The sequence below is a fragment of the Elgaria multicarinata genome, chromosome 2 (assembly GCF_023053635.1).
Source record: "Elgaria multicarinata webbii isolate HBS135686 ecotype San Diego chromosome 2, rElgMul1.1.pri, whole genome shotgun sequence".
NCBI lineage: Eukaryota > Metazoa > Chordata > Lepidosauria > Squamata > Anguidae > Elgaria > Elgaria multicarinata.
Window position 1 is genome coordinate 172,953,890 of NC_086172.1, and position 17,991 is coordinate 172,971,880.

The following is a 17,991-nucleotide window of genomic DNA, read 5'->3' on the forward strand; positions in this document are numbered from 1 at the left end:
TGAACTAAGTGTACTGAGTGGAAAGACCAAGAAATCATGGTGCAGAACACTGATTCTCCATTAAAACCCAGATTGGGAATCTTGAGTATCAAATCTCCATAGCCGACAATAGCTTTTGTGTCTCAGGAATTAAGACACAATATACTACAGTCCTCTGGAGGGTTATCTAATTAATTCTCCCTTTCCCATAAAAGCTTTCTTCTGCTACCTTTGCCTCTTTCATAATCGCTCAAGCAGTTCTCCTGGCACAAACATAATCAGGGCTTTGGACAGCCAGATGCGTCCTTCAGAATTATGATTAGATATGTGCTTGGCTTAGCAGGCCAAATAAGAGATGGGCAATGGGGTGGCAAGCACCCTTTGCTCAGAGGGCAGTGCCCCTCTCACCAGGAGGTGACTAGAGAGCGTGTTAAGAGGAGGTCAAGGAGAAGACGAGGACGAAACTTTTGAGAAACAAATTGCCAGTGTTTCAAGGAAGTGTGATGTAGTAGTGATGGGGGACTTCAATTACCCTGATATCGGTTGGGAGACCATTACTGCCAAAAGCAGCCCTTCCATGAAATTCCTGACATGTATGGGTGATAACTTTCTCCTACAGAAAGTGGTGGAAGGAACTAGAGGATCGGCAATCCTTGACTTGTTATTGACCAATAGGGATGACTTAGTGGATAAAGTGGCAGTTACAGGAACTCTGGGGGAAAGTGACCACGTCATACTTGAATTCTTGATTATGAATCATAGAATCATAGAATAGCAGAGTTGGAAGGGGCCTACAAGGCCATCGAGTCCAACCCCCTGCTTAATGCAGGAATCCACCCTAAAGCATCCCTGACAGATGGTTGTCCAGCTGCCTCTTGAATGCCTCTAGTGTGGGAGAGCCCACAACCTCCCTAGGTAACTGATTCCACCGTCGCACTGCTCTAACAGTTAGGAAGTTTTTCCTGATGTCCAGCCGGAATCTGGCTTCCTTTAACTTGAGCCCGTTATTCCGTGTCCTGCACTCTGGGAGGATCGAGAAGAGATCTTGGCCCTCCTCTGTGTGACAACCTTTTAAGTATTTGAAGAGTGCTATCATGTCTCCCCTCCATCTTCTCTTCTCCAGGCTAAACATGCCCAGTTCTTTCAGTCTCTCTTCATAGGGCTTTGTTTCTAGCCTTTGATCATCCTGGTTGCCCTCTTCTGAACACGCTCCAGCTTGTCTGCGTCCTTCTTGAATTGTGGAGCCCAGAACTGGACACAATACTCTAGATGAGGCCTAACCAGGGCCGAATAGAGAAGAACCAGTACCTCACGTGATTTGGAAGCTATACTTCTATTAATGCAGCCCAAAATAGCATTTGCCTTTCTTGCAGCCATATCGCACTGTTGGCTCATATTCAGCTTGTGATCTACAACAATTCCAAGATCATTCTCGTTTGTAGTATTGCTGAGCCAAGTGTCCCCCATCTTGTAACTGTGCATTTGGTTTCTATTCCCTAAATGTAGAACTTGGCATTTATCCCTATTAAATTTCATTCTGTTGTTTTCAGCCCAGCACTCCAGCCTATCAAGATCACTTTGAAGTTTGTTTCTGTCTTCCAGGGTATTAGCTATCCCACCCAATTTTGTGTCATCTGCAAATTTGATCAGCGTTCCCTGCACCTCCTCGTCCAAATCATTAATAAAAATGTTGAAGAGCACTGGGCCCAGGACTGAGCCCTGCGGTACCCCACTCGTTGCCTCTCCCTAGTTTGAGAAGGTTCCATTGATAAGTACTCTTTGAGTCCGATTCTGTAGCCAACTGTGAATCCACCTAATAGTTGTTCCATCTAGCCCACTTTTAGCTAGTTTGTTAATCAGAATGTCATGTGGTACTTTGTCAAAAGCTTTGCTGAAGTCAAGATATATGACGTCCACAGTATTCCCACAGTCCACAAGGGAGGTTATCCTATCAAAAAATGAGATCAAATTAGTCTGACAGGATTTGTTCCTGACAAATCCATGTTGGCTTCTAGTAATCACTGCATTGATTTCAAGGTGTTTACAGATTGACTTCTTTATAATCTGCTCCAAAATTTTGGTTAGGCCTCATCTAGAGTATTGTGTCCAGTTCTGGGCTCCACAATTCAAGAAGGATGCAGACAAGCTGGAGTGGGTTCAGAGGAGGGCAACCAGGATGATCAGAGGTCTAGAAACAAAGCCCTATGAAGAGAGACTGAAAGAACTGGGCATGTTTAGCCTGGAGAAGAGAAGATGGAGGGGAGACAGGATAGCACTCTTCAAATACTTAAAAGGTTGTCACAGAGGAGGGCCAGGATCTCTTCTCGATCCTCCCAGAGTGCAGGACACGGAATAACGGGCTCAAGTTAAAGGAAGCCAGATTCCGGCTGGACATCAGGAAAAACTTCCTGACTGTTAGAGCAGTGCGACGGTGGAATCAGTTACCAAGGGAGGTTGTGGGCTCTCCCACACTAGAGGCCTTCATGAGGCAGCTGGACAAGCATCTGTCAGGGATGCTTTAGGGTGTATTCCTGCATTGAGCAGGGGGTTGGACTAGATGGCCTTGTAGGCCCCTTCCAACTCTGCTATTCTATGATTCTATGATTCAGCTGCTGCCCACAATAATGGTGGCCCCCAGTGAGTAGCAAAGGAAACAACCATTTTTTATGGTGGCCACCATTTTGAATTTCCCAAAATTCAGACAGCTCCTCATGGCAGGTCTTTCTGGGCAAAATAGAATGGAACACTCCAAAGTTCTTTGGTCCCAAAGAATTCCACCTCTCCCCAAAATACATACAAAACAAAAAAGGCAATTTTGTGTTGGGTGAAATGACTAAGATATGGTCCTTATCGATTTCTTTGCCTCAAAGAACACCATCATCACCACCCAATGATGGAAGCCCAAGCAAACACATGGAGTCACTGACTAAGGAAAGGAAAGGAACATTCCGGAGGGACATCAGGAAAAACTTCCTGACTGTTAAAGCAGTATGACAATGGAACCAATTCCCTATGGCGGTCGTGGCCTCTCCCACCCTAGAGGCCTTCAAGAGGCAGCTGGACAGCCATCTGTCAGGGAAGCTTTAAAATGGATTCCTGCATTGAGCAGGGGGTTGGACTCGATGGCCTTGTAGGCCCCTTCCAACTCTACTATTCTGTGATTCTATGAAAATAATTTCCTAGTTGAATTTCCCAGTATAATTAATACATTGCAGCCTTCTATGTGTGTGCGTCTCTGTGTGGGTATTTTATACCCACAATACTGCACATGCCTTCTTGCTCATATAGTACAAGCTGTGGTTAGAGGTGATATAAGCTATTCCATGATAAACACCACCTTTTCAAGGATTTACTTGTCAATCATATGAAAATTACTTTCAAATGCAAATCGCTACAGCATTGAAACAACTCTTTCCTTCCTCCCCTTCCCCACACACATTTTACTTGATTTTAAAACCTACCCTGTTTATTAATAATTCACATCTTTTAAAAGCTTCAGTAAATATATATATATATATATATATATTTGCGTGATCGTCTGTGGCAGTTCCAAAAAGCGTCAACACCTACACAGAGCGAAGGAGAGATGTTGTCACTTCAAAAGGCCCTCGCATTGCACTACTTGACAGGAGGAAGAAAGACTTTTAAAACACTCACACAAAGGGATTTTTTAAAAAAGTGTTTATGTAACACTGAGAGCATGGCAGAGAACAACACGAAAAGGAACGCAGCGCAAGCCCTGTTCTCATGTATCCGAAAGTGGGCGTGCGTCAGGAGGTGAGGGACAGGATCCTGCTCCCCCTGCCCTTCCTCTGGGCTCAGTTGCTTTATGTCTACTCACAACATGTAACTGGCATCGATGTGCACAGAATGCAATCCAGGTAGGCCTGGTTCATACAACCTTTACTCATAATACACCCCATTTTATATTATCAGGCCTATTCATGTTGCAAATTACGTAGGGTGACCCTATGAAAAGGAGGACAGGGCTCCTGTATCTTTAACAGTTGTATTGAAAAGGGAATTTCAGCAGGTGTCATTTGCATATAAAATAATAGAATAGCAGAGTTGGAAGGGGCCTACAAGGCCATCGAGTCCAACCCCCTGCTCAATGCAGGAATACACCCTAAAGCATCCCTGACAGATGGTTGTCCAGCTGCCTCTTGAAGGCCTCTAGTGTGGGAGAGCCCACAACCTCCCTAGGTAACTGATTCCATTGTCCTACTGCTCTAACAGTCAGGAAGTTTTTCCTGATGTCCAGCTGGAATCTGGCTTCCTTTAACTTGAACTCCTGCACTCTGGGAGGATCGAGAAGAGATCCTGGCCCTCCTCTGTGTGACAACCTTTTAAGTATTTGAAGAGTGCTACCATGTCTTCCCTCAGTCTTCTCTTCTCCAGGCTAAACATGCCCAGTTCTTTCAGTCTCTCTTCATAGGGCTTTGTTTCCAGACCTCTGATCATCCTGGTTGCCCTCCTCTGAACCTGGTGAAATTCCCTCTTCCTCACAACAGTTAAAGCTGCAGGTGCCCTGCCCTCTTTTAAATCTGGTCACTCTAGTATAGCTCCTGCACTTTAACTGTTGTGATGAAGATGGAATTTCACCAGGTTCTCCATATATACAAATGACACCTGTTGAAATTCCCTTTTTTATGCAACAGTTAAAGATACAGGAGCCCTGTCCTCCTTTTCATAGGGTCACCCTAAATTACGTGATGTCTAGGGTGACCATATTTTGGAAAACAAAAAGGAGGACAACATGGTCGGCCCCAAGGGGGCGTGTCCAGCACCAAGGGGGCGTGCCCACCCGAACATAGCCTTGGTCACATGTCTGATTTTACAGCACACATTTAAGACAAATCTCTTCTTCATAACATCTTAATGTTAAAATCACTGAAATAAAGAACAAGTGAGAGATTCAATGTATCTGAAATTAACTTCACTCACTCCTACTTTTGTAGGTTTTGCTGTACTTTGAAGCTTTTGCTATACTCTTTGTGTTATTTTATTTATTTATTTATTTATTTATTTATTTTATTACATTTATATACCGCCCCACAGCCGAAGCTCTCTGGGCGGTTTACAACAATTAAAAATAGTAAACATTAAAAGTATACAAAAATTTAAAAAGCATAAAAACAGTATAAAAACAACAGTATAAAAAGTGTTACATTCTCCCCTTCCCTCAAATATTTTTTCTGACTGTATCTTCACTCATTGCAAGCTGCTGTTGTTGTTAACAGGGTTTGCTACTGGCCCCAGATCTGTTTCAAATTTGGTATGGCTAAAGCTCTACCTAAAAGCTATCATGGTGCCAACTTTCAGCTCTTTATCTTTAAAAATGACAGTTTAAAAAATAATAATTTTAAAACCTCATTTTTAAAAAAATTCCTAAAAAATCAATGGATGAACAGATCTCTTTCAAATTTGGTGTGGCTAAAGCTCTACCTAAATCCTATCATGATACAAAGTTTCATCGCTTTATCTTTAAAAATGACGATTTTAAAAATAATAATTTTAAAACCTCAATTTTTAAAAAATTCCTAAAAAATCAATGGATGAACGGATCTGTTTCAAATTTGGTGTGGCTAAAGCTCTACCTAAGTCCTTTCATGGTGCAAAGTTTCATCTCTTTATCTTTAAAAATGACGATTTAAAAAATAATAATTTTAAAAACTTAATTTTAAAAAAATTCCTAAAAAATCAGTGGATGAACAGATCTGTTTCAAATTTGGTATGACTAAAGCCCTTCCTAAGAGCTACCATTGTGCCAAGTTTCATGTCTTTATCTTAAAAAATGATGGAGTTATAAGCATTTTTGTTAATTCCCATTAGAGCTGCTCTTTGCAAAAAATCCGGATTTCCCCTCCCCCTCCCGGATTTGCCGGTTTACAACAAAAATCCGGACAAATCCGGGCAAATTCGGTCATATGGTCACCCTAGTGATGTCCAATGCATGAACAAGAAAGGCACAAACGCACCCTTGCCAAAGGTGTCTAGCCATTTCCCATGCAGCCAATCAGATACTTCTGAAAGCTACAGCCACAGAGGCTACGGGGCTCACTTCAGGCAGCCACAACGCAGACAAGCTGCTCTGATCACACTAGAAAACAGAACCAAACTAGCTAATGCATTTAGCTTCCTAGAGATTAAATAGTCAGAGGAACCATCTTCAACCTGCTGCCCACCAGATGTGTCCATGCTGGATTGGAATGATGGATGTTGCACAGAAAAAGGAATTTCAGCAGGTGTCACTTGTAGGCACGCAGCACCTGGTGGAATTCCCTCTTCGTCCCAACAGTTAGAGCTGCAGGAGCTATACTAGAGTGACCAAATTTAAAAGAGGGCAGGGCTCCTGCAGCTTTCACGGTTGTGACGTTCGGGGAATTTCACCAGGTGCTGCATGTATACAAGTGACACCTGCTGAAATTCCCTTTTCTATGCAACTGTTAAAGACACAGGAGCCCTGTCTTCCTTTTCACATGGTCACTCTAGCATTACTTTGTAGGGAGCTGGGGAATGACAAAGGAAGCAAGTTTTAAAATGATGCAAAAGTTCATGTGGGGTAGAAAGAGGACCAAGGGGACAGGAGCAGGCGGAAGAAACACCGCGGCCTGCTCCTGTTGGACTCTTCCCCCACCCCCACAGGGCAAACTGTCATCTTGGCCCTGTGGGGAAGAAGAAAGTGCAAGGGGACAGGAGCAGGCGGAAGAAACATCACGGCCTGCTCCAGTTGGACTCCCCTCCTTCAGGAGCAGGACAATCCCATCAGCCCTGTTCCCAGTCAACTTAATCTCTCTTAATCTCTCTCTCTCTCTCTCTCTCTCTCTCTCTCTCTTTCTTTTTACCTCTTCCCTCCTGGACTCCTGTTCCTTGTGTGTCATGTCTTTATTAGACTGTAAGCCTAAGGGCAGGGACTGTCTTTTTTGCTAAGTGTAAGCCGCTCCGAGAGCCTTTTTTGGCTGAGGAGCGGGGTATAAATATGATAGGACAGGGCCTTTTCGGTGGTGGCCCCCAGACTATGGAATGATCTCCCTGACGAGGCTCGCCTGGCACCAACGCTGCTATCTTTCCAGCGCCAGGTTAAGACTTTCCTCTTTGCCCAGGCATATGGTGGCACATCTTAATCACCCACATGTTTAGTTTTTTAATGGTTTTTAATGTTTTATGTGTGTATGTTCTGCGTTTTAGAATTTTAAATTTTGTATACTCGTTTTTATCTTAATTTTAGAATTTCTGTAAACCGTCCAGAGAGCCCTGGCTATGGGAGTGGTATATAAGTGCAATAGATAGATAGATAGATAGATAGATAGACAGACAGACAGACAGACAGACAAATAAAAGTGTGCTGGCAAGGCAGGATTCACAATGTTACAAAGCAGCTGCCAATCGTGGTGCGAACAGCCCAATTCTGCTACAAATGGGCAGGACTGGAATCAATAATAAGCATGTGCAAGAAGAACATCTGAAGCACAGTGGCTGCCCTTTTTATGTACCTCTAGATTCAGGGTGTCAAATCTCAGGCCCACGGGCCAAATCCAGCCCAGCTGTGGTCCAATTCTGGCCGTCCAGGATGCCTCTCCTAAGGCTCAATTAATCTATATCAAAGGCATAGAACCTCTCTCATCCTGAGGGACGAATTCCATTTCAGAGAAGCACTTGGGGGCCACATCCCAGTATGGGTGGAGCCAAAGGGAAAAGGGGCGGGACCATGGTCAAAAAGGGGCAGGGCTGAAAAGCCTCAAATACTAGGGTGACCCTATGAGAAGGAGGACTGGGCTCCTGTATCTTTAACAATTGAACAGAAAAGGGAATTTCAGCAGGTGTCACTTGTAGGCATGCAGCACCTGGTGGAATTTCCTCTTCACCACAACAGTTAAAGCTGCAAGAGCCCTGTCCTCTTTTACATCTGGTCACTCTAGTATAATAATAACAATAACACTAACAATAACAATATTATTATTATTATTATTATTGTTATTATTATTTATTTATATAGCACCATCAATGTACATGGTGCTGTACAGAGTAAAACAGTAAATAGCAAGACTCTGCCGCGTAGGCTTACATTCTAATAAAATCATAATAAAACAATAAGGAGGGGAAGAGAATGCAAACAGGCACTGGGTAGGGTAAACAGGCACTGGGTAGGGTAAAACTAACAGTATAAAGTCTGCACAACATCAAGTTTTAAAAGCTTTAGGAAAAAGAAAAGTTTTTAGTTGAGCTTTAAAAGCTGCGATTGAACTTGTAGTTCTCAAATGTTCTGGAAGAGCGTTCCAGGCATAAGGGGCAGCAGAAGAAAATGGACGGAGCCGAGCAAGGGAAGTAGAGGCCCTTGGGCAGGCGAGAAACATGGCATCAGAGGAGCGAAGAGCACGAGCGGGGCAATAGTGTGAGATGAGAGAGGAGAGATAGGAAGGAGCTAGACCGTGAAAAGCTTTGAAGGTTAACAGGAGAAGTTTATATTGGATTCTGAAGTGAATTGGAAGCCAATGAAGAGATTTCAGAAGCGGAGTAACATGGTCAGAGCAGCGAGCCAAGAAGATGATCTTTGCGGCAGAGTGGTGAACAGAAACCAACGGACTGATGTGAGAAGAAGGAAGGCCAGTGAGAAGAAGGTTGCAGTAGTCCAACCGTGAAATAACCAGTGCATGAACAAGCGTCTTGGCGGAAGAGACAGACAAAAATGATCGAATCCTGGCAATATTATACAGGAAAAATCGACAAGATTTAGCTACTGCCTCAATATGAGGAATAAAGGAGAGCGAGGAGTCGAAGATAAAGCCAAGGCTACGAGCTTCCTTGACCGGAGTAAGCGTAACATCATTGACAGTAAGAGAGAATGAGAGATGAGGAGAAGGTTTAGGAGGAAAAACAAGCAATTCAGTCTTTGCCATGTTGAGTTTCAAACGACGATGAAGCAGCCAAGCTGAGATATCTGAAAGACATGCCGAGATACGATTGTGAACATCAGGAGAAAGTTCCGGAGATGACAGATATAGTTGTGTATCATCGGCGTACAGATGATATTGGAGGCCATGAGATTGAATAAGTTTGCCCAAGGGCAACATGTATAAGGAAAACAACAACGGGCCAAGCACCGAGCCTTGCGGAACCCCTACTGAAAGGGGAAAGGAGGAAGACGAGCTGCCATTAGCCAACACGCTGAAAGAGCGACCCGCTAGATAGGAGGCAAACCAGTTATAGACAGAGCCACAAAATCCAAGGTCATGAAGGGAATCTAAGAGAAGATCATGATCAACCGTGTCAAAGGCTGCAGTTAGATCAAGGAGGATAAGAACGGAATAATGGCCTTTAGACTTGGCAGTAAGGAGATCATTGGTGATCTTAGTAAGGGCTGTTTCGGTGGAATGCAGAGGACGGAATCCAGATTGAAGTGGATCCAAAGCAGAGTTACCCTAACAATAACAATAACAATAACAATAACAATAACAATAACAATAACAATAACAATAACAACAACAACAACAATAATAATAATAATAATAATAATAATAATAATAATAATAATATATTTATTACCCGCCTCTCCACTTGGATCGAGACAGGGAACAACAATGAATATAAAACACATTAAAAACTGATTAAAAACATCCCATACATGATATGGTAAAACATCCTTAAAACATCCTAAAAACATTCTAAAATATCACTGGATAGGCCTGCCGGAATAGATCAGTCTTTATTGCTTTTTTAAATTATAAAAGACTGTCAAGTTGACGAATCTCCTCCGGCAGGCCATTCCACAGTCTGGGAGCAGCAGAAGAGAAGGTCCTCTGGGTAATACCCATCAGCCTGGTTTTGGTTGACTGAAGTAGATTCTTCCCAGAGGACCTGAGTGTGCGGGGCGGATTATATGGGAGAAGGCGATCCTGCAGGTAGCCTGGACCCAAACCATGTAAGGCTTTAAAGGTAATAACCAACACTTTGTAGTTCGCCTGGAAACTAATCGGCAGCCAGTATAGCTCCTGCAGCTTTACCTGTTTTCACTTAAAGAGCCTTATGCCAGTAAATAACCCTTGGGAGAGACATTTTAACCATTTAGAATCAGGAGAAAACTGTGTAAAATCAAGAAACCATTCAACAATTGGTGTTTGGAAGAAAAGGGGTGGCCCCAGGGAAAGTGGGTGTGGCCTTCTGGGGAAGACTGGAGGGTCAGATTATTTTATTTATTTATTTATTTGTTTATTACATTTTTATACCTCCCAATAGCCAAAGCTGTTGACCCCCGGACCTCAGGTTCTGCACCGCTGCTCAATATGCACCCTTTGTATACAGGCCAAAGCCAAAGAGCCAGAAGGAGAGCACCCATCATCACCAAGCAGAAAGCACTCATAAGACAACACCAGTCATTTCCCAGGGAGCTTCTGCCTTGCATCGAGAAGACATTCCCCACAGCATAACGGGGTGGGGGGGAGATTTAAACTGCACGATTATATTTTGCCATTTCTTCTTGCAAAAATAAAGAGCGATCGTTGTCCAGGCAGACATAATGAGCCCTTGAAAACAAAGGTTCTGGTCAATTTATAAGTTTGGCGAGCAAGTACGGATGTCCAAAACGTGTAAAATCTGTTCCGTCTGTGTTTTGGGAATTGTGCAGCGTGGTTCGTAACGGCATCCATGCACAGTCAGATTCAGATTTTTTTTCCCATTATACGGAAAATTACGCAAATAACTCCGTAAGAAAGTTCGCAACAATTTACTTAATTTATGTTAGTATGTAACACTTAGCGTATTGTCCCCCATTCCATTTGACTTTTCCCTGCGTATATTTTCTAGCATGGCAGAGGTCTCAAGAGAAACGTGCGCATTTTCCTGCAAAAAAATTTGCGTGAATTTCAGGAATTCCGCAGGTTGGGTTCTTAGAAATCTGTACTCATTTTAGTTTGCCTCGAACGTCTCCATCATCCCTATGTGCGAGTAAAGTCAGACAGAAGAGATGAAGACCATTTGGATTCAAGTGCTTACCCAGGCCCTCGTGGACTGCGGATTTCTCTTTGTAGCGCTTGCGTTTCCCTCGTTGTTCCAAGCAGGGGAGGCCCCCGATTTTTTCAAAGCAGAGCTTCTTGTTGATGAAGAGAAACAGCACCGCAAGGAGAACAATGAAGACCCCAACCGCAGAGAGGAATCCGATCGCTTCGGGAGTAACTGGCAATAAAAGCACAGAGAAGAGAGAAATGCGTTACACTGGTGCTGAACTGCGAAAGGGGGTTAATGTGTCTTGTCTCAGCAAACCTAGGTCCCTGAACTGAGTGTTGCAGGGAGGATCTGTGTGTGTGTGTGTGTGTGTGTGTGAGAGTGAGTGTATCAGCAGGAAGGCACAAACAGGGGACAACTGTGATCTTTAGGCCCAACTTGTGGACTTCCTAGAGGGCAACTGTTGTCCATTGTTGAACAATGTTAGACTGACCCTATGAAAAGGAGGAGAGGGCTCCTGTATCTTTAACAGTTGTATTGAAAAGGGAATTTCAGCAGGTGTCATTTGTATATATGGAGAACCTGGGGAATTTTCCTCTTCATCACAACAGTTAAAGCTGCAGGTGCCCTGCCCTCTTTTAAATCTGGTCACTCTAGTATAGCTCCTGCAGCTTTAACTGTTGTGATGAAGAGGGAATTTCACCTGGAGAGTGAATTGTCTCTGGAGAGGCCACCAGTGAGGGAGGAAGCAGCAGCCAGGCACCTCTCCACCGTGCCTGGGTCCAGCTCCAGCTGAGAGCCCCCTCCCTCCTGCTACCAACTGTCTCTGGAGAGGCCACCAGTGAGGGAGGAAGCAGCAGCCAGGCACCTCTCCACCGTGCCTGGATCCAGATCCAGCTGAGAGCCCCCTCCCTCCTGCTGTCAACTGTAACTGCTGAACTTTGCAACAAAGATTGTAGTGCCTGAATTTGCTTTCCTTTTCCCCCTCCTCCTCCTCCCTCCCAATCCCCTTTCCTTTTGTGTCATGTCTTTTAGATTGTAAGCCTGTGGGAAGGGACTGTCAAGAAATACTTTTGTAAGCCGCCGTGAGAGCCTTTTTTGGCTGAATAGCGGCATAAAAATCCTTAAATAAAATAAAATAAATAAACTGTTAAAGATACAGGAGCCCTGTCCTCCTTTTCATATGGCCACCCTAACAACGTGCAAGATAAAAAGAAGCAGCAGCAGGTAAACTGTAATCCAGCCTTATTTATTTTATTATTATTTATATATTGCTTTCTGGGCGATTCACAAAAACCTAGCAGCCTTCTTAACCTTGCACCCTGCAGATGTGTTGGACTACAACTCCCATAATCCCCAGCCACCGGCAGGCTTCCCCAGCAGAGGAAGCACTTTGGATAGTGCTTCCTTTATAGTTCTGACTGGTTCCGACTGAACCCGCGAGGATTCCCTGCCCCACTGACATCAGAGCCACCAGCCTCCATCGTCCCATTTGCGTTAACAGAGCCCTATGTGGAAATATCAATTGCAGGGGTAGTGCCCCCCCAATGTGGGTTGGGACTGCAGCACGAGGGAAAGGGTTAAACGCCTTCTACTCCGTATGCTGGGGTCTCGATCTGGATTGGGCCCCTGCATTTACTGAGTAGGTGCTAGCTAAGTCTTTAAAGTAACATGTGCTCTAAACCTTAGAATAAAGGGACAGGGTGCCTCTGAGCACGTTCTGAGCCTACGAATTTCTTTTTCTTACCGGATCTGAACAGAGCTCACAGTCCTTTCGTACAGAAGTCCACTCCTGGTTACCCCAAGCTTTCTTTATCTCAGTGGCCTAATTTAGGTGGCAAGAGTAATTCTGCTGTAGCCAATGTTAAACAAACGACGGCATGCTTTGTGTCTAAGGCTGAAATTCTAAACACACTCCCTTTGACCTGAATGGGGCGTACTTGTGAGGAGACACATGTAGGATTGCTGTTTAAATGTATGAGCATCATCAGATGGCGGGGGTGGGGATTGCATTTCCCTACTGTCACTATGGCTTCCTGCTGTTGTCCCACAATAGCAGGGAAAGAAAGAGGAAGCAGCAACGACCGCATGGCCCATTCAGTGGGTGTTTTTATTGCGCTGCTTTTCCTGCAAATAGCAGGAAATGGCGGCAAGTTTCGCTTTAAAAAAATAAGTCGGATTTACCAGGGTCTATTTTGTCACGGAAAAAAACCCAGAAGGAGCAGGAGACGCACGGGAAGCGGATGGTGTCGTTAAAAGGACGTGCAAAAAAAGTGAGTGGGAAGTAACGAGCGTTCAATAAAACGCTGTTCTGATGACGCCCTATGTCTTTTGCACCAGGCTCTGGTTGGTTGGATCTTAGGAGTCCAGTAAAAACAAAGTACATCTGACTAGCTTGAAGTTTGCCTAACCTTGTGTTCTACGGCTCAAGGAAGAGAAATCTCCATTGTTTTGCTCCTTGTCTTCTGCCCACTGGGCCTCTAGATCAGAAATGAATTCTGGATGTCAGCCAAAGAAAAAAGTGGTGGGTTTTCTTTTTAAGCCTCTCCCCATTCTGCACAGGCAAGGGTAGTGAAACTTACAATTTAAATAGCACATAAACCACTTCCCTTACAAACGTTATCTCAGTAATCCTCTCAACGGCCCTGTAAGGTTATCCCTAAATTGTGTTTTGGGGTAGATGGAAATGCCTGAGGCTGAATTAACAATGTCTCCCTTAAGAGCCCCAAGAGACTTGCAAGGCTGAAGAGAGATTTCAACTTGAAATTTTACAGCTCCTATTTTAACTGTAGTAATGCTGACCTGTTGGAGAGACCTGTAGGAAGAGCTTACTGAGTTGAGATAGAAAACAAGACTACCACGTTTTTATTTTTAATTTCTGGCAGGTCGTTTGTGCCTTTAACAGCTTCATGATAGACAGAAGTTCAAGATATGCAGCTTTTCCCATGCAGTACAGGGAAATTTGAACCCCTTGAATTTCTGCCTGCTATCCAGCTGTGAAATGAAGGGATGTCTTGTCTGGGGAGGTCAGTGGAGGCAGAACTTCAACAAGTACACATACATTTTTTGTTCACAACGTTTCAGAATCCTCTCCTTAGCTCTGTCTGCAAAATACTTTTAAGGTTCTTGCGATTAGCACAAAATTAGCTCTTACATGGCTGCAAAGCCCTTAACCTGATGCACCTCATACCAAAGACACCACAAAACCACGGTAGTTTCTCTGCTGAAAAGCCCGGAAGCCAAAGGTCAGGGGATGGAAGATCACTTCCCACCATAACTCCTTATTTCCTCCCCATGACAGGCAGGAGCAAAATAGACTATGCAAATTGAGAAATGATGCAACTGTGGTTAGTTTGCATAACTTCTGCAGGGGCAAAACTGCAGGTGAGCATGCCTCATGATTGCTAGCGCACACTCAGCAATGGAGACGGTCTATCAGGTATGTGAGGTAGCATCGTAAAGGATAGTATTATAGATAAATTGCACCAAATTCAGATTTCTAAAAGGACCACACATGGAAATTTCTCAGCAGCACCAATCCAAAGAGAAGAGGTATTCAATGCCGGGTGTCCCCTTAAACAGTTAATTCTGGGAGGGAGCAGTGTTCACAGCAATGACTTCATTAATTCCAGTTTATTCCCAACTTTGGGGTGGGAGGTGGGGCAGAGATAATAAGGAAGCAGTCACCGGTACTTTTCCAATTACAACCCCGCCACCGCCCAATCAATAGCCCATAAAGTGTCTGTTTTATACCATTTGTGCTAATTGAATTTCATTATACATTTGGAACAGCGCATTACTTCCCTACTGGTTCCTATGGTACCCTTCGTAACCAACGGCTAATTATACAGTGCCTGCATGCGCGCACGCGCACGCACGCACACAGAGAGGGAGGATTGCACTCCAAGGGAACTGTTGCGTGGGCGGAAGATTTGAGGAAAAGCTGCGTGTGGCAGACCTGTGTGATATTACCACTGGCCCTGCATGGTGCATTAGAAGATACTCTCTCACACGTGTGCCCCACAGCAGTTAATCAACAACATCTCTGCTAGCAGCATAACTGTGCTGCAGAATACAGAAACAGGTACTTGGCCTGCAACGGACAACTGTTGCCACCTTTCATACGAAACAGAAATTGAAGGCCGCCAGCCATTAAAGCAACCTTATTTGATCAGTCATATCCGGTTTTTGTTTGTTCAATCGCGTTTGCATATATTTGCATGTGGGTAAAAGCAATTGTTCTAACGCAAGAAGGATAGATGATTCATCATCACAGAAGCTTTGCTTCCTTTGCAAGAGAAGGAGGGACAAGCATTGGGTGGCAAAGGCAGTCCAGGGTTTCAAGTGAGCAAAAAAGCCAAAAGGCAAGGCGGTGGATCCCGGAGCGCGTCCAAAAGGATTTATTATTGCCGACGCGTTTCGGACTATATAGAGTCCTTCATCAGGGCAATTCATATAACAATATAAACTCACTTCTCTCCTGAGCAGTACTGTCCTATGTGTCCTATTGCTCAGGAGAGAAGTGAGTTTATATTGTTATATGAATTGCCCTGGTGAAGGACTCTATATAGTCCGAAATGCGTAGGCAATAATAAATAATAAATCCTTTTCAACACACACACTTGGTTCCACCCCTTGCCTTTTGGCGTTTTTGTTCACTCGTTATCTCTTTCAGCTATTGTCCAGGGTTTCAGGCAGGAATTTTTCAAGTCCAACCTGGGGCGACTGATTCTGGGATTTTCTACATGCAAAGCAGGTGCCCTACTGCTGCGAGTTTGAAACCTTTGCCAAGTGACGTCAAACTGCCCAGAGATCTACTAGTAGATCCCAACCGACCTTCTGCAATGTCGTTCACTAAAGCCACAGAGCCCCACAACTGGTCAATTTCCAGCAGCCCCCTCCAACACGTGGTTTTTCACCGGGTGCTGATGACACATTTTCCAGCTTATCTCCACAAGGCTATGGGTAGAAGAAACGGGCTTAGAAAACCTCAAACAGAGGCTTATAAAAGCAAACTGAGCAGCGCACAGCTGGTTTAAACAAAATGTGGGTCACGCCGGAGTTGCTGGATCCACTTCTTGACAAAGCAGCTGGCTGTTCCGGCAAGCGACTGATACGCGCACCGTGAGCCACAGTTATCAGCCTCAAACAGGTGGTGCTTTTATTCATGTGTGAGGCGCACGCAATGTGCAAACACTCCAGAAATAAAATGTGTGTGTTTTCGCAGGACAGCAGCTCTCGGCTGATTATCTATTTCAAACAAGCCACAGACTGGAATTACTGCAATCGCTTGTGTGCTGCAGGGATGGAACGATTGTGTAACTCCTCCATCTTCCAAAAGGTGACCCTTGTAATCAATCATCGGAAGAGAATAAGTTGTCAGCCTTGGATAGGAGCCGGTTGTAATTCTTCCTCAAGGTAACAAGCACTGCTGAACTTAACACAGACCATGCTTGTGTACGCCACATGTGATCCAGAAACCTAACCCCTTTCCCAGGCCATTGCATACAGAGGAACAGGTAGATCGGAAAGGATTTGATTTCCAAAATGGAGAGCCCATGAAGACCGTGCCCCTTCCCACATATTTGTATCAGCAGGAGTTGCCACAGCTTTTTGCAGATGTCTGTCATGTCTAGCCCTGCTCCCCCTGGGTTGGAAGAAGGTGTTTCAGGTGATCAATCAGAATCAGACTCTGAAGTAGCGGAGTCGGCGCCAGAAACAGGCCAGCCTGTACCAGTGGGGGAGAAAGCTCTCACGGGCTCTTCACCAGCTGGGAGTGAACCCTCTCCAGAACTTATCTCGTCAAGGGCAAATAATACACAGTCAGTGGGAAGCCAATATTCTTCTGAGGGGGAGGGCACGGAGAGGCTGGCCGATCCTAGAGTATGCTGCAGACTAAAATAGGTGGAGCTTAAGGAAGGCGAGAGAAAGTCAGCCCGGTTGGCGTCCCGTCAGAAGCTGCCTCAAAACTAGTTTCTCTGAGGAAGGACCTCTCGTGCAAGCACTGAGTCATTACTGGCTCTTGGAGGGACGCCAGCTTTCGCTGACGTTTTCTTGGCAGGCCTTATAGCAGGGTGGTTTGCCGTTGCCTTCCCCGGCCGTCATTACCTTTCCCCCAGTTAACTGGGTACTCATTTTACCGACCTTGGGAGGATGGAAGGCTGAGTCGACCCGAGCCAGCTGCCTGAAACCAGCTTCCGCTGGGATCGAACTCAGGCCGTGGGGAGAGTTTCAGCTGCAGAAACTGCTGCTTTACCACTCTGCGCCACACGAGGCTGTAGTCTCTCTGAAGTTAACGCATATTGGGAAAGGGCTTCCCATTCTTCTTGAAAGGACAATTGTCTCGCTTAGTTTGCATAGTTTTGCCTAGGGGATTAGACTCTCTTCAGGTGGGAAGAGATGTTTATTGCTTGAATAAAGCTTTGTGGATTACTTAGCAGGCCTCATTATTGTCTCCCAAGAAGGCAGGGTTTTTTTGAGAAACACAACAATGCCCTGATGCCAGTCTGATGTGTGTGGAAAGAGGTCTGTCCATGAGAACCACATGGCTGCAAATCTTGACATGTGCTCGTTCCTGTACATCCCCTTTTCCTTACGTATCATGTCTTTTAGATTGTAAGCTGGAGTGTAGGGACTGTCTTAGAGATCTTAGGTGAGCTGCTCTGGCAGCCTTTTCAGCTGAAGAGACCACTGCACCTAAAAGGGGATATAGCACAGTTGGGAAAAGTGCAGAAAAGGACAACTAAAATGATCCAGGGGCTGGAGCAACTTCCCTAAGTGGAAAAGCTACAAGGTGTTTGGTTTAGAAAAAAAGGAGAGTATAGAGAGACATGAGAAAGGTGTACAAAATTATGCATGGTGTGGAGAAAGTGGATAGGGAGGCATTTCTCTCCCTCTCTCGTAATATTAGAACTTAGGATCATCCCATGAAGCTGATAGGTGGGAGATTCAGGACAGATAAAAGGAAGGACTTCTTCACACAGCACATAGTTAAACTATGGAATTCGCTACCACAAGATCTAGTGATGGCCACCAACTTGGATGGTTTTAGAAGGGGGTTGGATAAATTCTTGA